The sequence below is a fragment of the Corythoichthys intestinalis genome, chromosome 5, assembly GCF_030265065.1.
Source record: "Corythoichthys intestinalis isolate RoL2023-P3 chromosome 5, ASM3026506v1, whole genome shotgun sequence".
NCBI classification, from domain to species: Eukaryota; Metazoa; Chordata; class Actinopteri; order Syngnathiformes; family Syngnathidae; genus Corythoichthys; species Corythoichthys intestinalis.
The window spans coordinates 20,228,413-20,247,797 of NC_080399.1; the positions used below are offsets into that span (position 1 = coordinate 20,228,413).

Sequence of the window (19,385 nt, forward strand, 5' to 3'; positions counted from 1 at the left end):
TTAAAATAAAAAACGACTCTGTTGTGTTTACAGACACATGTAATTTTTATGTTGTGACAATACCAGTTAGGCCAGTGAGTGACGCTGTAGGAGTGTACGTATAATGCGGAGAACAAGAGATGAGAGCGTCTGGCAAGGATGCTATGTGATGTGATGCTATGTTTTCACTGCGAGTTCATTAAAAAAGTAATCGAATGCTTCATATGGCTGCATCTTTCTAAATTAGCAACACAACAGATTCTAAAACAAAAATCCTTTTAATACTGTTGATTTTAACGGAGGCACATACTGCTTTAAAATGGCGGCTATTTACTAACGCTAGGAAGTCTGTCATTTCGCATCTAGTTCTATTTACATGATATCGAACATAGCCTGACGTAATAATATGATTTATTCTCGTACCATCCATCCATCCAAGTTGCAATGCACAAATAGGCGCTTTTTGTGGCTTCTTCTTCGTGGTTTTCAGCAGCAGTTTTTTTCCGCTCGGCGGTCAAGGCATCGAAACATGGAATCGAAATTTAAAAATTCAAACGGTTCCGGGAGAACCAGTGTGTTAGAACCAGGTCTCATCGATGTTCCATGCCCAACCCTAGTCTTATATCAGGTCATCTTCTAAAAAAAATCCCTTCCTGTGTTCAAAAACTTCTAAAGAGCCAGTGAACTCAGGTCATGATCATCCATTGTATTTCCAGAGTGATCACCTGTGTGTTTGTCTACATGTTGCCACTACCAAATCGCCCACACTGCTAAAACTATAAAAAATATTGTTTTGTTCTGGGGATTGTGTGTACATACCTGGTGCCAGCAAGACCAGAGCAAAAACAAAGCAAACCTTCAGTTTTTTTTTGTTTTTTTTTTAAAGCAGTGACCTAGACCAGGGGTGGGCAAACTATTCCAAAAAGGGCCATGGCGGGTGCGGGTTTATGTTCTAGCCCTTACTAGTGCAATCAGTTGATTGCTGTAAGGTGCCTTTTGTTTCCGTAGAAAACTTACTGGTTAAACTGTCAGTGCTGGATTGCTTGGGACAAACACCAGGACCCACTGCGGCCCTTGAGGACCGGTTTGCCGAACCCTGACCTAGACGCTCACAATATCACCAACCGTTCATCCATTTAATAGAAAACACCTACAACAGCATTTAAAAACGTATATTTTATCCCATTCTGTCATACATCTGTATTCAATTTGCAATACCAAAACAGCACACATATAGTGGGGCACTACTACCATTCTAAGATCTTATTGAACCATTGAAAAATGGGAGTCCAAGTTAAAGCCAGTTCAGGAAGTATTGTCATCGTCATGCATTCAAACATCTTATCGGAGTGGAAATCACAGTGGGGGTACTGGAGCCTGCTCTATGCACTCAATTTTGGCAAAAAGTGATGGATGTCTTACACAAATCCCAGGGAATGCTTTCTGGCGCTTGTAAAGCTAAAAACTCTCCTCAGTAAACACACAACTGCCGCACGGGTTCTCCTCGGGGGCTAAAGTTGACAAATTAGGGCGTTTCGGACAGATGCCAGAGTTAAGTGATGAAGAGGGAGAGAGATACACGCCAGGCTTTTTATGGCTCATATACTTTAAGTGTATTGGAAGGAAACGGCCAGTGTGTATGTGTGTTTGGGGGCTGTTTATTAAAATGCAAGCAATAACATGTTACGGCAGAGTAGCAGTGATTGTTATTGCCTCTTTAGGGGTGTTATTATGTTCAATGCCTGCTGAGATGGTCAACATTTAATGCGTCAAAGGTAAATATGCTGACCAAGCAGAACAGAACAAAAAACATTAGGGGAAAAAGTGGCTGTGACTTTACATGCTTTTTGAGCGGGATTTTATCGTTAGCGCTGATCTTGTTCTGCATTGACTTGTTTACAACCTTCTGTGCCTGGGAAGGGTGACCAAGTAGGTTATCTGCTTCACAGTTCTGACCTTTTAATAAAATTTGTAAAATTTTCAATCAAAAAATAACTAATAGCTCGCCATTGTTGACGTCGCCGAGCATGACATCACATGGGCTCCCTGCCGTTCCTCCACAGTGTCTTTAACTACGTAAAGTAGTGATTGAAATACACAACAAGGTGTCAATGGCGAGTTTTAAATTAATTAGAGATCCAGCCAACGAGTGAGTTTTGCCCCTCGACTGACGCCGTAGTTTCCGGGTTCATTGTACCTTACGTTCATTTGAGTGTTGACTTCATAACGTATGAGACCTCTGATAGTTTGTATATTGTGACTAAATATTGCCATCTATTGTATTTGTTGATCTAAACGAAATGTTTGAATAGAGTTTGACCAAAGTCTGAGTAAGTTTTATGTGTATTTTTCATAGCTATTTTGATTGGGAATGCCAGTTCTCTTTGCAGTGAGGGCTTTTCTTTTTGTGAACATTATTTTTTATGACAGATAGCAATATTATTTTTGTTGCGCTATCATTAAATGATACTGTGGCGACTTAACTGTTTCGCCCAAATGCATGATGGGAAGTTGGGCTACCATGACTGTCAGTGGTGGCTGCAAATGATATACCGTATTGGCCCGAATATAAGACGGCCCTGATTATGAGACGACCCCCTCTTTTTCAAGACTCAAGTTGGAAAAAAGACTTTTTGAACACCAAATTAATTTTTATACAAAAAATAATTACAGTACATCCAGAACAAATTATTATAACAATATATTTGAGAGAAAAAGCATGTTATTTTGCCTCATTCAAATCTTAATATCTGAACATTTAAATATGTAAACTAAAGTGCAATCACATTCGTAAATGAATGGCTTCTGGTTTTTAAAATGTAAATAAACCAATCTATTGTGATAAAACAACAAAATTGCAATAACTGCATTAACCATCAAAGTGAAGTCTAACTTTAACTGTAGTCTTGAATCAAATCTGAATAAGGAAAAACATTGCAATAAAAAATTGCAAACTGGTTAAACTTGAGAGAAGCTGAGATCTGTCATGACAGAACATCGCTTCAATGATATCTGGCGCCATCTAGCGTCGTGAATGGGGAGAGTAGCTGAGATCTGTCATAACAGAACATCGCTTCAATGATATCTGGCGCTATCTAGCGTTGTGATTGGGTATAATGTCTAGACCGTGAATATAAGACGACCCCCTCTTTTTCACTCTTACTTCAATGCAAAAAAACACCGTCTTATATTCAGGCCAAGACGGTATGTTCTGCGGTGTGTTTAATGAAGCGTGTTAAGAAAAAGATCATCTCCTGTCATGTCAATGTATAAAAAACGGAGTCATTGTAATCTGTTCGAGGCAATGCATGCGCGGATCATTCCGCACATGCATTAAAAATTGCGTAAAATATTTTAGCGTGATTAATTAAAAAAAAAAAAAATTCCGCCCATTCACGCGATAAATTTGACAGCACTAGTGTAAATGCTTCTCTTTCTACTAGGGCTGTCAAAATTATCGCGTTAACGCGCGGTAATTAATTTTTTTAATTAATCACGTTAAAATATATGACGCAATTATCGCACATGTCCCGCTCAGACAGTATTCTGCCTTTTGGTAAGTTTTACAGCAAGGCTTTTTGTGCTAACGGCGAACTCTTGTGGTCGCTTTGCGACATGGTTTATTGTTTTCTTGCCAGTTCAGTATGGCTGCAGGACGTCTCGGGCTGATGCCTACGTTGTAATGTTGTGCTTATATGATCCTTGGACAAGATTTGTCCGTAAGTATGGTTGTTGTAAATAATGCACATATTATGTTAGTAAGCGAAATGTTATATTTTTTGTATGAGACGCTTTTTGTTTATGTTTTGTGAACCTGTATAGCGTGCTAAGCTAACGTTGTTGCTAATGCAATGCTTGTGTACTCTTTTTTTGGTAGTTTTACGACGGTCTAAAGAGGACAATGGTTTGAGGCCATTTTATAAATAAATCAGATGAAAAAGAAAGAAGTCTGATTATTATGGCGTCGTTCACTAGCTGTCTAGCTTTGGAAAAAGTAGACACTTCGGAGTGAGGACAGCATAGACAGATTTAAATGACAGTAGAGTGAAATGCCCACTACAGTCCTTATATACCGTATGTTGAATGTATATATCTTGTATATCTTGTGTCTTATCTTTCCATTCCAACAATTTATTTTACAGAATATATATATAATTTACAGAAAAATATGGCATATTTTATAAATGGTTTGAATTGCGATTAATTGCGATTAATTACGATTAATTAATTTTTAAGCTGTAATTAACTCAATTAAAAATTCTAATCGTTTGACAGCCCTACTTTCTACGTATAGGCCACCTCAATTGCCTGGTGACTACGCAGAGTGCACAAAGATTCTGGGCAAAACCTAGTGGGGATAAGCTCCAACTGACCTTAAACCATAATAAAATTATGTATGTATGTATGTAGAAATATGTATGGATATACTTCTTTTTTTCTTAATAGGCCTACATGTGTACATGCTGAAACCAGATTTTTCTTTCCACACTTCAGATTTCCAATTGACCTTTTTTCGTGGAAAACAAGCTAGCGTGATTACATGTTACCTTTTAAAATTAGAGAACACAACAGCCGAGGCAGGATGTAGAACAAGTTCAGTCACAGTCTGTTTAGTGTGAAGAACAAGAACTTGTAATTGCCAAGCATTTGCTGCACAGAACACAAAATAATCAAATACAAATAAAGCTACATACAGTACGTAAATGTCTCCCGCTTGGGTGCCCTAATGTTGACCCCCCAGGGAGGCTGCAAGGCTACACTAGCATTGCAACAACTCGTATGTTTTCATTGTTCTACGTGTGATTGCATCCGTAATGTACTTTGAGCAGCCCGAGGCTATATCGGCACTCGCGCTGTTGCTGGAATCATTTGCAATCTCCTCTCTTTGTTTGTTTTACCTCGCATCGGATGGAATTCCCCTCTTATCTAAATCCAATAATGACTTAAAGCTGGATGTCAAAACACTTTCCGTTATTATCCGGCATCCTTCTCCTCCCTCGCCTTTGATGCCAGAGGTTGTAGAGCAGGAAAATCACAATTCACAGCCTTTTTGAATCTGCAGACTTGTCAGTATGCTTAACCATGTGAGCAGGGACTTGCAAATAGTGTGTGAGATGCCTGGAATTACTGCCCACTTGGTCATGATTAAGACTTGCCGAGACTGTCGTGTGTGTTTTTATGAATACAGTACAAACGATTAGGGCTGTCCCAAATGACTATTTTTCTCCCGATTAGTCAGCAGACTTTTTTCACAATTAGTCGACTATTTTTTCCTTTTTTTTTTTTTTTTTAAACTAATCTAGCAAGTATTATTTTTTGTTGATGCTTATTAACTCACAAAAAACATCTTGGAACACTTAAATTCATTATTAAAGTAGAAATAAGCACATACATAACAATAATAAATCACAAATAAACAATGAGGTCAAATGCTGATAGCATTAACTAGTGCAAAAGAATGGAATGTAAACAGATTCAGAACACTGTGAACGCACAGAACACACTTTGAACATGATTCAAAACAATTCTTGAAAAAAAAATGTATGTATGTAGCATTAACCCTTGAGAGTCGAAGGACGCGCCGGCGCGTCCTCAGCGCACGTCGTCTTTGAAGCGCCCTCACGTTTTAATTACGTCACCCACATGCCGTTGGTTGGTCTCGTTTTAAAGTACGGAAGTTGCGGTTTACTCTCGTTATTATTTGAAGTAAATCGACCAACTAAAACGTGAGATATTGTCATTTAAGTTTTATAGTTTTATTGTCCTCTCAAAAAAACATTAAAACGCTGCATGGATCATTTGTTTATGTCTTGTTTATGTATTTCAAAACGGAAGCTCCATGAATAAAACACAAATCAAACAAACCCTTTCGAAGTCACAGTGGAAGCACAAAATGCGTTTTTTTAAATAAATATAACTGCCGTGCGAGGTTCCACCGAACGAGAGGGAGGAGTGTTCTGAAGCAGCGAGGTGGCGAGCGACGGTCGTTTGGATCGAGCCGCGACTTTTTGGGACTTTGAGAATGAACGGAAAACTAAATTTAGCGCAAACAATTGTGCTTATTAATCAACTTGAGGATGAGGATGGTCCAAATTCGTCATCATCGTCTTCTTCGGAAGAGTCCTCGAGTGAAAATAGTGACGGATTTGAACATGTGGGTGACGCCATCGACGAGCAGAGGTAAGCAAACTCACATTTTTTTTTTTTTTAATTGCTGAAAAAGTTTCTTTTGAAAGTTTCTTTTGATTTTGCAAGACAAAGTTAATTATGATGCAATATAAGTGTGTGTTTGTGTATATAATAATAAAATGTGCATATCAGATCAAAGTCGTACGTGCACTGTGTGTATCCAAGGCAGGAATTTATAATTGTGGTGTTCTTCTTTCTATATGAAGATTAGGGATGTAGCACATATTCAGCTATGGTATTCTTTCATATTGTCATACATATAGATTTCCATTATTATTTATTGCTGTATATATATATTTTTTATACTTTATTATTTTCATAAATACTGACTTTTTTTCATGTACATTTATAGTGACAATGAAAGTAAAGTGAAATGAAAATGGAAGGGTGGAAGGGTGGAAAAAGGACCGACACCCCATGGAAGTGTGGGCTGTGTGATGTTGCCTTGTGTCTAATTCCAGGACGAAGCTGCTTTTCGGAGTGGCATGCCTGAAAAAAATTTAACTTGTTTATTGTAAATATTTTTGAAAATACTTTTTTTTCCAATGTGTGTGTATATATATATACAGTGCTGCTCGAAAGTTTGTGAACCCCACAGCGATGGTCAGATTTTTTGTAAAAAAAACTAAAATAACCTTATTAAATGTTAAGTTATACCCAAATCCACAATACTGACATTCCAAATAATGGACTGAAACAAAAGAAATAGTTATATTGTCATTCTTTATTTAACAAAAGTGGTTGATTTAAGAAAAACTCAGATATCATGTGTGCAAAAGTATGTGAACCCCTTCAGTTAATAGGATATTGCGCCTCCTTTTGCAGAGATTACCTCAACCAAACGGTTTCTGTAGTGACTAATCAGCCTCTCACATCTACTTTGGGGGATTTTTGCCCATTCTTCCTTGCAGAACGCAGTCAGTTGAGAGAGGTTTGATGGGCGTCTGGCATGAACTGCTCGCTTCAGGTCCCGCCACAGCATTTCAATGGGATTTAGGTCAGGACTTTGACTGGGCCAGTCCAGAACACGAATCTTCTTCTTTTTCAGCCATTCCTTGGTTGTATTGCTGGAATGCTTTGGATCATTATCATGTTGCATGATCCACCTTCTGCCAAGCTTTAACTTCAAAACAGATGGCGTCAGGTTATGTTCTAGGATTTGACAATATTCCTCAGAATTCATGATTCCCTGGACTATGTGGAGTTGTCCAGGTCCTGAGGATGAAAAGCAAGCCCAGATCTTGACATTCCCACCTCCATGCTTCACTGTTGGGAGAAGGTTCTTTTGGTGGTATGCAGTGTTGACTTTTCGCCAGACATGGCGGTTTTGGTTGTGACCAAACAGTTCAATTTTGCACCTACATCAGTTGATGAAAACTCTTTTTAATTTAGTCTCGACAACACAACTGTTAAAAAAACAAAAAAAAACTACTGAATTGATTGATTAGGAAATCAGGTTGAAATAATAGAAAATTCCAAAATGTTGAGGGGGTTCACAAACTTTTGAGCAGCACTGTATATATATTAGGGCTGTCAAACGATTAAAATTTTTAATCGAGTTAATTACAGCTTAAAAATTAATTAATCGTAATTAATCGCAATTCAAACCATCTATAAAATATGCCATATTTTTCTGTAAATTATTGTTGGAATGGAAAGATAAGACACAAGATGGATATATACATTCAACATACGGTACATAAGGACTATTTGTTTGTTATTACAATAAATCAACAAGATGGCATTAACATTATTAACATTCTGTTAAAGCGATCCATGGATAGAAAGACTTGTAGTTCTTAATAGAAAAATGTTGTACAGGTTAGAGAAATTGTATATTACAACCCCTCTTAATATTTTCGTTTCAATTAAATTTGTAAAATTTTCAATAAAAAAATAAACTAGTAGCCCGCCATTGTTGATGTCAATAATTACTTACTCAATGCTCATGGATGCCTATAAAATCAGTCGCACCCAAGCGCCAGCAGAGGGTGGCAAAACTCCATAAAACACAACAAGTGAGCGTTTCAATGTGTACTGTCATTTAAAACTCTGAGCGGGGCATCTGCGTTAATTGCGTCAAATATTTTAACGTGATTAATTTAAAAAATTAATTAACGCCCGTTAACGCGATAATTTTGCCAGCCCTAATATATATATATATATTCCCACAATCAGTCTTCTCAATTTGTGTATATAAATGTGTGTTCAAGAAGCTTGATTGTGTGTACATAGTTTTCATCAGGTGATGGGCCGCAATACCTAAACTCATAAAGAGATGGCCTCTAAACACTTTTTGTGTTAGATGGTATATATTTTTTCACTGTTCGGTCTGCTGTATATAACCTGTTTTGACTACAGCATGTATAAAGGCAAAAAACGCCTATGGCTATACCTGTTGTTTATGTTGAATTGTCAAATATAAGACTATTTATTCTAAATTTTTTTTGGTTGAATGTTCATCCTAACATGTTGAATAAATATTACAAAGTTTCAAAACGGTTCATTACGCATGTTTGGTTGTCAATTGGACATCAATATTAAAAATTTTGACAAAACGATTTTGGAATTTTTGGTCTTTTTGGGCCCAAAATGATGATTTATAATTGGTCAGTGAAGGAAACAACAGTTTGGACATGAAGTTCAAGGTGTCACAAAAAAGGGACCAAACCAGGCCATCGTAAACAATTCTTTCTTTGAAATATAAAGGCAACTTCAAAGGCATACAAAATCAGACAAAATAGGCCCAGACCTTAAAGGGTTAATATTATAGTATACAGGACTACTATATGTATATGGCAGAAAACACAGACGAGGCTGAAAAAGCAGTTTCTGCTCTTGCACCCCTCTTTAAAATAAACTGCTGTATTTTAAGCCATAAGAATTGTTGTGTTTGATAGAACAATATGTCTATATGCTGCCATAGCAGATTCATGGTGCATTAAGCCCCCGAACTATTTTTAATTTGTCCATCTTACCCTGAAAACCCACATTTACGGACATCGCGCAACCGATTTTCTTTCAACCCAGCCATAAAAACAAGGGAAGTAACTATATTTATTATTCAAAATGTCTGTCATTTTTAGCTTAGAATAAGTAACTGTTTTTTAATATTTCGTTAAAAAAAAAAAAAAAAGCAACTTTAAAAAATTATTCACTCGCATATTTTGAACTTTTAAACAAATTACGTCACAATGACAAAAATGGTGTCTGTTAAAAAGTCACGAATAGCTACCTCATAACTATCGCTTAATTGTAGTTTTTTTTTTTTTGTCACTGTCGCATTTTTCGCGATATTTTAGATGCTATATAATAGATCCAAACTAAGAAAAAATGGAGAAAAAAAAGTTTAAAAGGGTAAATATATGAAAAGGAAAATCTCAACCACTCCTTGATGTCTGCGATTTCTGCATCGCGACCCTTGTTATATGACCATGTTTCACCCACAAAATCCCCCCAAAATCCGGCTCTGGCCATTCACAGCTGTGTCTTGACACTTGGTGATACATGCTACACGGAGTTTTTGGATCGAAAAGAAGTACGCGATAATATCTCGTTAAAATCGTGGCGTCTTTAATTCTGCTCTCGCGTGCTCTCACCTCCAGATAGGGTTTCACTGTTTAAAATTTTTTTTTTTTTTTTTTTAAATGCCCTCCTGTTCAAAATTTTTCGTCCCCCAGAAATTTGAGATTATAAGCTTTCCAATAATATATCACACATTCATTTTGGACAATTTTGAAATTTGGCCAAATTGGGGGTCTCAGAGCGGAACTTCAAGTCACCTGAGTGTTTTCCACCATATACATAATAATACGTCATAATATATAGTAAGTAAGAATAGTGCAGTCATGGACAATATAGTAAACAGGCCATTGTTTCCATTTTTTTATTATTTCTTTTTTTAATGTTTTTTTTTTCTCCAAGCGGGAGCATCCATCATTCTAACAAATACAATCTGCATGCTGTGGTTACCAATCTTCACTTTTTGGTGAGGCGGATAAGGAGCGGACTGCCGATTTTTGTGGCTCGTTTGTCGTTCCTTCGTCTAGTTCTTCCTTCGAGTGGATGGCGAAGTGTATAAAAACACATGAACGCGTTGGATGTTTTTTTTCAGTGGAGACTTTTATTAACAAAACAAAACTAGCGGGGGAAGCTCAGCCACTTAACACGGCACTCCCGCGCAATTCCGTTGAACACCTGCTTCTCTCTGTCTTTTGCTTTGCCCAATTTATTCTTCTGCGCAATATATTTGTAACGCCGGTCACATCGAAAAAGGATAGAGGCCCCTTGGGAATGCCAGTAATACTGTGCACAGACTACAGAGATTGTGAGACCTCAAACCTTTATTAAATGTCAACAGGATGATGTGCTCGTCGAAGCATGTACATCAAATATGACGTCGACTAGTCAGGACAACTCTACAAACGATAGAAATAGAAACATCTGAACATTGTTCTCCCCTATACAGTGGGGCAAATAAGTATTTAGTCAACCACTAATTGTGCAAGTTCTCCCATTTGAAAATATTAGAGAGGCCTGTAATTGTCAACATGGTTAAGCCTCAACCATGAGAGTCAGAATGTGGAAAAAAAACAGACAATCACATTGTTTGATTTTTAAATAATTTATTTGCAAATCATGGTGGAAAATAAGTATTTGGTCAATACCAAAAGTTCATCTCAGTACTTTGTTATGTACCCTTTGTTGGTAATAACGGAGGCTAAACGTTTTCTGTAACTTTTCACAAGCTTTTCACACACTGTTGCTGGTATTTTGGCCCATTCCTACATGCAGATCTCCTCTAGAGCAGTGATGTTTTGGGGCTGTCGTTGGGCAACACGGACTTTCAACTCCCTCCGCAGATTTTGTTGAGACCTGGAGACTGGCTAGGCCACTCCAGGGCCTTGAAATGCTTCTAATGAAGCCACTCATTTGTTGCCCTGGCTGTGTGTTTGGGATCATTGTCATGCTGAAAGACCCAGACTTGTCTCATCTTCAATGCCCTTGCTGATGGAAGTAGATTTTCACTCAAAATCTCTCGATACATGGCCCCATTCATTCTTTCCTTTACACAGATCAGTCGTCCTGGTCCCTTTGCAGGAAAACAGCCCCAAAGCATGGTGTTTCCACCCCCATGCTACACAGTGGGTACGGTGCAATTCAGTATTCTTTTTCCTCCAAACAAGAGAACCTGTGTTTCTACCTAAAAGTTCTATTTTTGTTTCATCTGACCATTATACATTCTCCCAGTCCTCTTCTGGATCATCCAAATGCTCTCTAGCAAACCGCAGACGGGCCTGGACGTGTACTTTCTTCAGCAGGGGGACACGTCTGGCAGTGCAGGATTTGAGTCCCTGGCTGTGCATTGTGTTACTGATAGTAGCCTTTGTTACTGTGGTCCCAGCTCTTTGTAGGTCATTCACTAGGTCCCCCCGTGTGGTTCTGGGATTTTTGCTCCCCGTTCTTGGTATCATTTTGACGCCACGGGGTGAGGAGGGAGTTGAAAGTCCGTGTTGCCCAACGACAGCCCCAAAACATCACTGCTGTAGAGGAGATCTGCATGGAGGAATGGGCCAAAATACCAGCAACAGTGTGTGAAAAGCTTGTGAAGAGTTACAGAAAACGTTTGGCCTCCGTTATTGCCAACAAAGGGTACATAAAAAAAGTATTGAGATGAACTTTTGGTATAGACCAAATACTTATTTTCCACCATGATTTGCAAATAAATTATTTAAAAATCAAACAATGTGATTTTCTGTTTTTTTTTCCCACATTCTGTCTCTCATGGTTGAGGTTTACCCATGTTGACAATTACAGGCCTGTGTAATATTTTCAAGTGGGAGAACTTGCACAATTAGTGGTTGACTAAATACTTATTTGCCCCACTGTAAAAAAGCAACAAAAGTGATGAAAACCTAATTTTGAAGGGGCAAAAAAATAATGAGTTGATTAACATTTTCACATTTGACACAACAGTCAGAGTAATCCGGTTAAATTCGTTGAATATATATTTGTCACACGATGAGCTAAGCTGTGACGAAATGTGATGTCAGCCCTGATCACTGTCATCTTATCCCTCTTTCGTAGATCTAGCGCTATAAAATTGTTTCTTTACGAAGACCTCCAACAATCCGATTCACAGTGTTGCACTATTTACACAGCTCTGATCACCAGATATCAAAATTCCAACATTTGGCCAGTCAAAGCTCTGTCAATCATGACTGACTTCTGTCGGACGCTCCACTCATCAGCCGTCGATCCTGGGTCAGTATCATTATGTTGTTCAATGTGTGAAGTTGTATCACTGCGTGTACCGTAAATTTAATTCCGAGAACATAATCCCATGCTGCTTTTTAAAAATGTGATTGATGAAGCTTTATGTACACTCATTGTTAACATGGATTGCCACTGAACTGATGGCTTCCAGAAACCGCCGGAGAATAAATATGTGTGTTTGCATTTGCTGGGGCCTGTTTGGAAGCACCAAGATAACTTTGTTGAATTTGCAGGGGGTTTCGTTGCTCCAAGCCACTCTAGATTAGCTTTAAGTTTGCCGGCTGTTCTTTCAGCAAACACATCTTTGTGTTGCGTTTAGGGTGTCATGTCCACTTCACTCCGCATTCTTCCATCCCCTTAGTAACTTTGTTGATGCAAGTGCAGTAGGCAGGAGTGGGGATCAGCGTTTTGTAGTAATTAAAAGAAGAGGGGTTAAGGTGCAACAAAAAGCACTAATGACATTTCAAAGCAAACATACCAAGATATGCAGCTGAACTAGACACAACTGGTGAAACGCGAATAAATGACAATTACCAACTGACCCGAGCACTCTACAACGTGTCCTCATGTGCTTGAAGAAGGTGAATTACTTGCCAGCTCATACATGACACAAACGTGATGTAGACATTCTGAATCTAGTTTACATGACTTCCCAATACTCTCATCATTCACAAAATTCCCATCCTTATTACGTCCCCCAGGGCTTGACCTTACTTGTCCCTGAAAATTGCCTCACTAAACTCATTACTAAATAGGACCCATCCAATGTATTTTATGAGACAGAGACACCAAAAGACCTCAGGGAACAGTGGGCTGGCATGATGTGAGGGAAGCCAGAAGATGGACACCTGTGTCACGTATCCTGGGGGTGTCTGTACGGACAATAGCGGCTTTGTCAATGACATTCAAATTTCTTGTCCACTCTTGAGGTGCAGTTTTGTAATGCACGAGCTTAATTTATTGGCTGCTATTGATGGTGATAGACAGCCAATCCATTTTAACAGGGAGAACTGACAGTAATCATCCTGAAATCCCAAGGTCAGGGGTTCGACAGATGATCATTGGATGTCTGTCTGTCTAACTGCGTCTAAGCTAAATGCAAATAAAGTTTGAAGTCTAGATTAAATCATTCAAAGCAGAAACCCACTCTAATTTACTCTAATGTACTCATAGAGGGCATTTAAGATTAGAATGATGGATGTCATAGATGTGCCATTGAAGTAAGACGGTTAAGGCAAATACATTGTAAATGCCAGATTTTTTGCTGAGTCATGTTTTTTATTTATTTTATTTTTATTTTTTTTAAAAATGATTCTCTACCTTAAATACATGTAGGCTCTAATAAACCACAATTGTTCTCTTGTACTAAAATATGTTGTTAGAAACACATAAAATTTTAAATCAATGGCAAATTTTTTATAATATTTACCACATATTTTGACCGTTAGTTGGCGCCATGGTTTGCGGGCTCGCAGTGATGACGTCATTAGGATCTTTCCAAATGTGTAGCGTGTTCAACAATTGCTTATTGCTGCCTAAACTCGTGATGTAAAATGCCACGATGTGCTGCTTTTGGATGCAATTTCCAGTCAAATGGAAACAAGGGGAGTGAAGTGAGTGGTCAAGGTGGAATTATTATTTTTAGTGAATAAATGTGCATAAGTGGAAGCTTCTCCCCCTTTTTGGTCCCTGTATGCACGTATCCTACCCACCACACGTTACAGCTGGCGCCTGAACATTTTTCCTGGATCCTCAGTCAAGTAAGGGATGTTATTTTCTGGATCCGACAGTCCCACCACTTCTGCAATATTGGTTTCGGATCTATTTTTTTTATTCGTCGGTCACACAGCGGCTTTTCGGATCAGTCTATTTTGTGGATTCGACGGCCTGATCGCGGCTGCAACATTGCCATGGGATCGGTCTAATTCCTGGATCTTGGAGTGAGTAAAAAACGCAGATTTGGACTAGTATTGCTATCTTTTTTGTTGACTATTCTTCGTGGGAGTTTTCCCCAAATCATACCAAATAATCAAAGCACTGTGGCACGCTACAGTGACGAGAGTGACTCTGACATGGACCTGACAACAATGTTGGAGTTCGTCAGGGAACGCGTGTTTGCGTACTGCTGAGCTCCCGAGTGAAGAGTGGTCAAGGTGGAAATATAATTTTTTGTGAATAAAATTTGCATAGGCGGAAGCTTCTCCCCTTTTTGGTACTTTTATACACGTATCCTACCTACCACGCGTTACAATGTACAAGACAGGGATTACACAAGGTGTGCTCTTTGGCCTGTACTGTATGTAAAGCACACGACAGCTCTGGATGCTAACAATCTACGTAATTGTATTGGGATAAGTTTGAAAACGCAATATGCTTACCTTGAATATCTGCTAACAAAACCGGAGTTCCCAACAGCATACACTCTCGCTCCCAACCGGAGTTCCCAACAGCATACGCTCTCTCGCTCTGTTGTCATTGAGACTTTTGCCCATCTTATCAGGTATTTGCTGCACGCATTTTTCCCTGAAGCTTGTCTTGTGAACGACCGACAGTGCTGTCCTGCTCCTCACTTTTCAGATCTGGTTCAAATAGGAAGGGTAGAACCGACGACATGTTGGGAAAGCTAACGAGTGACACGCTGGAATTTCGGCAACGGGCCCGGTGACGTCACGCACTGCGACGTAACAAGAATGGCGACCTATCACTTAAAATAATTTTAAAAACTTGATTAAAACAAAAACATTAAGAGGGGTTTTAATATCAAATTATTATAACTCATACTAACATTTATCTTTTAGGAATTACTTGTCTTAAAAATAGAGGATCCCTTTAAATCAAAACCCGGAATAGTTGAGAACCACTGCATTAGGCTGTAGTGTGTTACCAACTGTTTTGCTTGTTACTGAGGTCCCAAATGCTTTTAGATCATTAACAAGTCCCTGCTGTGTACTTTGTGGCTACTCCATTACCTCTCTCATGATCATCTTCACTTCACTGGAAAAGATCTTGCATTGAGTGCCATTGCACGAGTATTTGATGGTCATTTTGTCTTGAAGTTTTGGATAATGGCACCAAAAGTTACTTATCTTGTTTTTTAAAGCTTTCTCAGATCCGATACGTTTCCGTCCATCCGTCCGTCCGACCGACCGACTGACCGACCGACCGACGACTGAACAACAACCGACCAACCGACCAACCAAACAAACAAACAACCAAACCAAACCAAACCAAACCAAACCAAACCAAACCAAACCAACCCAACAAACATCAGGTCGCTGTTTTTATCCAGGTCACTGTTTGTATCAGGGATCTCTTTCTGCCGGTCGTGACTCGCAGCTGGAGACCATAGGTGTGGGTAGGAACGTAGATCAATCGGTAAATAGAGTTTCGCTTTTCAGCTCAGCTCCTTCTTAACCATAACGGAGCGCTGCAGAGTTCTGTTCCTGCTCTGGCGACGTAACCCAAATTTCCACATACAGTAAGTCTGATTTCACAGTTAATGTTGAAATCCATGTCAAAATACTGCGTATGACAAAGCTAAAATGCATTTAAAAATAAAAAGATACTGCTGAGAGGATGGAGTGTGAGGGTTTTCAATGGTTTATTTGCAACCAAAAGCATGAACACGACTACTGACGCCAGCAAAACTAATCCAAAAGCCGAAACAGCCTTTGCCCCCACTTGTCCACATCTACCTTGCTCACTCCAGGTGCGGTGCGTTTAGGGATAGTCCAGAAAGCACAACACTTAACACATCAACATTACAACCTGAAGCATACATGCAACTCAAATTTTACATCGGTGAAGCGTGGCTCAGTGGTGGGGTAGTTGCTCCCCAAACCAGAGGCTGTTGATTCGATTCGCTGCCCTGGGGACCTTGTCTAAGTATCCTTGAGCTAGATACTGAGCCCAACTTTGCTCCTGGTGTTGCGTCATCAATAAGTAAATAAGGATATAGTGTCAAAGCACTTTGAGTGCCTTTAAAAAGGTAGAAAGGCGCTGTACAAGTGAAACTCCATTTACATTATGTAAACCGGAAGTCGTTTGGTGATGCAGCCTTCAACTGTGAACACAAAACCTCTTTTGAAGACAAGCAAGGCGCTCGTGCTCAACATTTTGAATTTGGTCTGAGCGCAGCATAGCTTTACCAATGTTTGTCGGTGTCTCTCTCTTTTTCCGATCATTTTACGATGTTAAGCTTAGTTTCCATGGTAATTGCTTTTCTTTTGGCTGGACCCAGCATCAGGTCTATTCATTAGATTAATAAATTGCAGACTTGAAATTGCTTCATTAATTGGGTACTTACCGTAATTTCCGGACCATCGAGCGCCCCGGATTACAAGTCTCACCCAGTACATTTTTAAAGGAAAAAGCATTTTGTACATACGTAAGCCTCTCCTGCCTATAAGCCGCGTGTGCCCACATAGTAAACTGCAATATTTATAAAGAAATTTTTCTAAGTTTAAATACCATATTTTAACGAATCGGGTTATGATACAGCGCGTGACTTACAGGTCAGGGAGGTGCGGAAGAGCAAGAGACGTGCTGTTGTTGTTGTTGCGGGTGTGTCTGTGTGTGTGCGTCGGCTGCTAGAGGCAGCAGTCGTGTGTTGTTCGACGAGTTTCCAAAATAAAGAATTGGAACCTAACTTAACGGGTTACTATTTGTCATCGTTACAATACCTTAACTTTTCTTTCCAAACAGCGCCAGCAACACTGCACTTAGCTGACTCCTCAAGCTCACTCCTTAGCGTGTCGTCCTCTTCGTCACGCAGCAGACCGGCTTTTCGAAACCCGTTGGTGATGGTGGATTTTTTTCACGCTGCTCCACGCTGTCAGACTTTTGCAAAAGTTGCTCTTCGCATACGGCCACTTTTGTAAACGATCTGACGCCGCTGGCCATCCAAGCCTTCAATTCAACTCGGGACGTCATGTCCATTTCTTCAAGCATGATGCAGGTATGCTAATTCTTGCCTGGCACGGCCAGACTGTTCTCCCTGTGTTTTTCAAACACTGAGAGAATAGTCTGAGACCCAGCCCATTAACGGCCTCTCGAGCAAGTACAAAATCAATCGATAAATCAGATTCGTTTATTTGTGTGAGGTGTTCTTAACGAGCGCCGTCACTCTTCCGCGTCGAAAGTCGTCTCCACAACAACACAGATGGCGAACAGGAGAGCAGAGAATATGTTCCAATCCACGGTAAAATCAGTTTTAAATTACCAAAAACACATCGACACAAGTCAGTGACAACAGTCTGTCTCGCGCTAGCCATGTTGAATAAACTCCGCTCTCCTCGTATGTTTACTTCCCCGCGCAAGTCCCTCGTCCCGCCCGTCGCTGATTAGTCCACTCCGCTGTCTGTTTGCTGTGGCTTGCTCCACCCTGAAAATTTTATCCGCTTAATGGTGGCCAGACTCAATAGCTGGAACAGCGGTGAGTCTGGAGTACCAGGCTATGCTAATTCTACTAATGCACAAAGATGAGGGTCTGCTACTTTTATTCGTGCACAAAGCACAAAGTTAAAATACGGGTAAGAGTGCCAACTAGCGTCTTCCTCGACACATATATTCCACGTGTCTTATGCTTGCATTTTATGCTCGAGCGCTCCTGGTGGTCGTTAGAAAAATTGATAAATTGGCCGCATCATTGCATACGCTGCAGGATTCAAAATGAGGGAAAAAAGTAGCGGCTTGTAATCCGGAAATTACGGTACTATTTCCTGTAGGTTCTGAGCTAGCCACTAGAGTGGGCCAGGTAGTCGTAGTTCATTTTGAACTTGTTTGAATGTTGGAGAACTATTTTTTGTCACTATAATTATTCATAAAACATAATACACCTTCTTCCTTTTCCATTATGCGTCTTTGACTAGGTGAGTATTTTACTCCATTTTAGTTATTCTTAGCTTTATTACCCAGAAGTTGAACTTTTTTTTACTTTTATAGTAGTTAAGACTGTTGAAATGCTACTTATCCGATTGCCTGTACAGCAAAAAAAGTTTTATGATGCTTATTATTCACTTTCCTCCCCTCCCAAAAGTTTTGAAATGAAAAACACATGGAAATCAACCAAGATCAACTGATAGTATTCCGCATTGGAGGTATCACTGTAAAGGCAATCTATTATTACTAGATGGACACGATCCAGCTGTGAACGTGCTGTTTTGAAGCTCTAGCCGGGCCTCAGAATGTGATTTAAATCAAAATGGACTTTCTCTCTAATAAATGCACTTGGCCAAGAGGAAAAAGCAGGAGAATAGTGGCCTTTTAATGAAGCCTCCAGGGTATAGGACATCATTACAGTGCCAGCAGACTACTTTACTTAATCAACTTTTGAGCTTTTTCCTGGACGATATTTCAGTGTCTTAAAGATACCCTGTCCAAAGCAATTAACAACTTCTTTGAGAAGACGCCTTTCCCCAAAAACCTCCTTTGCAGGGTCACCTGCAGTGGGACACAGGACCCGTCTCCGTGCCCCCCGCCCTCTCTAACATCAGCGAGGCCCCCACAGCCCTGGGAAGTTGAGCATGTGAGTTTCCCCAGGTCATTAGGGGGAGGCTTGAAAAGACTGTCACCAGGAAGGAGATAAGCCGCGAGGGGCGCAGTAATAAGGCCCCGAATAATAGCCCCTCTGTAGCCAGCCAGTGAGGACACAGACCCAGGGATTAAAAGGAGACTGAAAAGGAGAAAGTCAATGGACCCCAACAAAAAATATGAAGCAGAGTGCTTGTGAATAGTGGAGGGGGAGGGGGGAGATATCAGCATTCTGGGGGGTTTCTTCGTTAGCCATCAAGGTTTAATGTTCTGAAGAGTCACCCAAAATTGCTGATGAAATTTGCCCATGTCAGCATTTTGTAATCTACCCACTGAGTGCAAGTGCATGAATGTTGTATTGTACATCATGTACAGTAACTTACCTCTGCAAGAAAGAGCAGTTCTGCAAT

The 19,385-nt window shown here is 39.7% G+C and overlaps 1 protein-coding gene across 1 annotated transcript in view; it reads left to right on the forward strand.

Moving 5' to 3' along the window:
* The window catches only part of LOC130916739 (A disintegrin and metalloproteinase with thrombospondin motifs 20), a 301,389-nt gene that overhangs the window by 14,960 nt on the left and 267,044 nt on the right, over positions 1–19,385 (forward strand). The gene's annotated exons all lie outside the window — the stretch shown is intronic.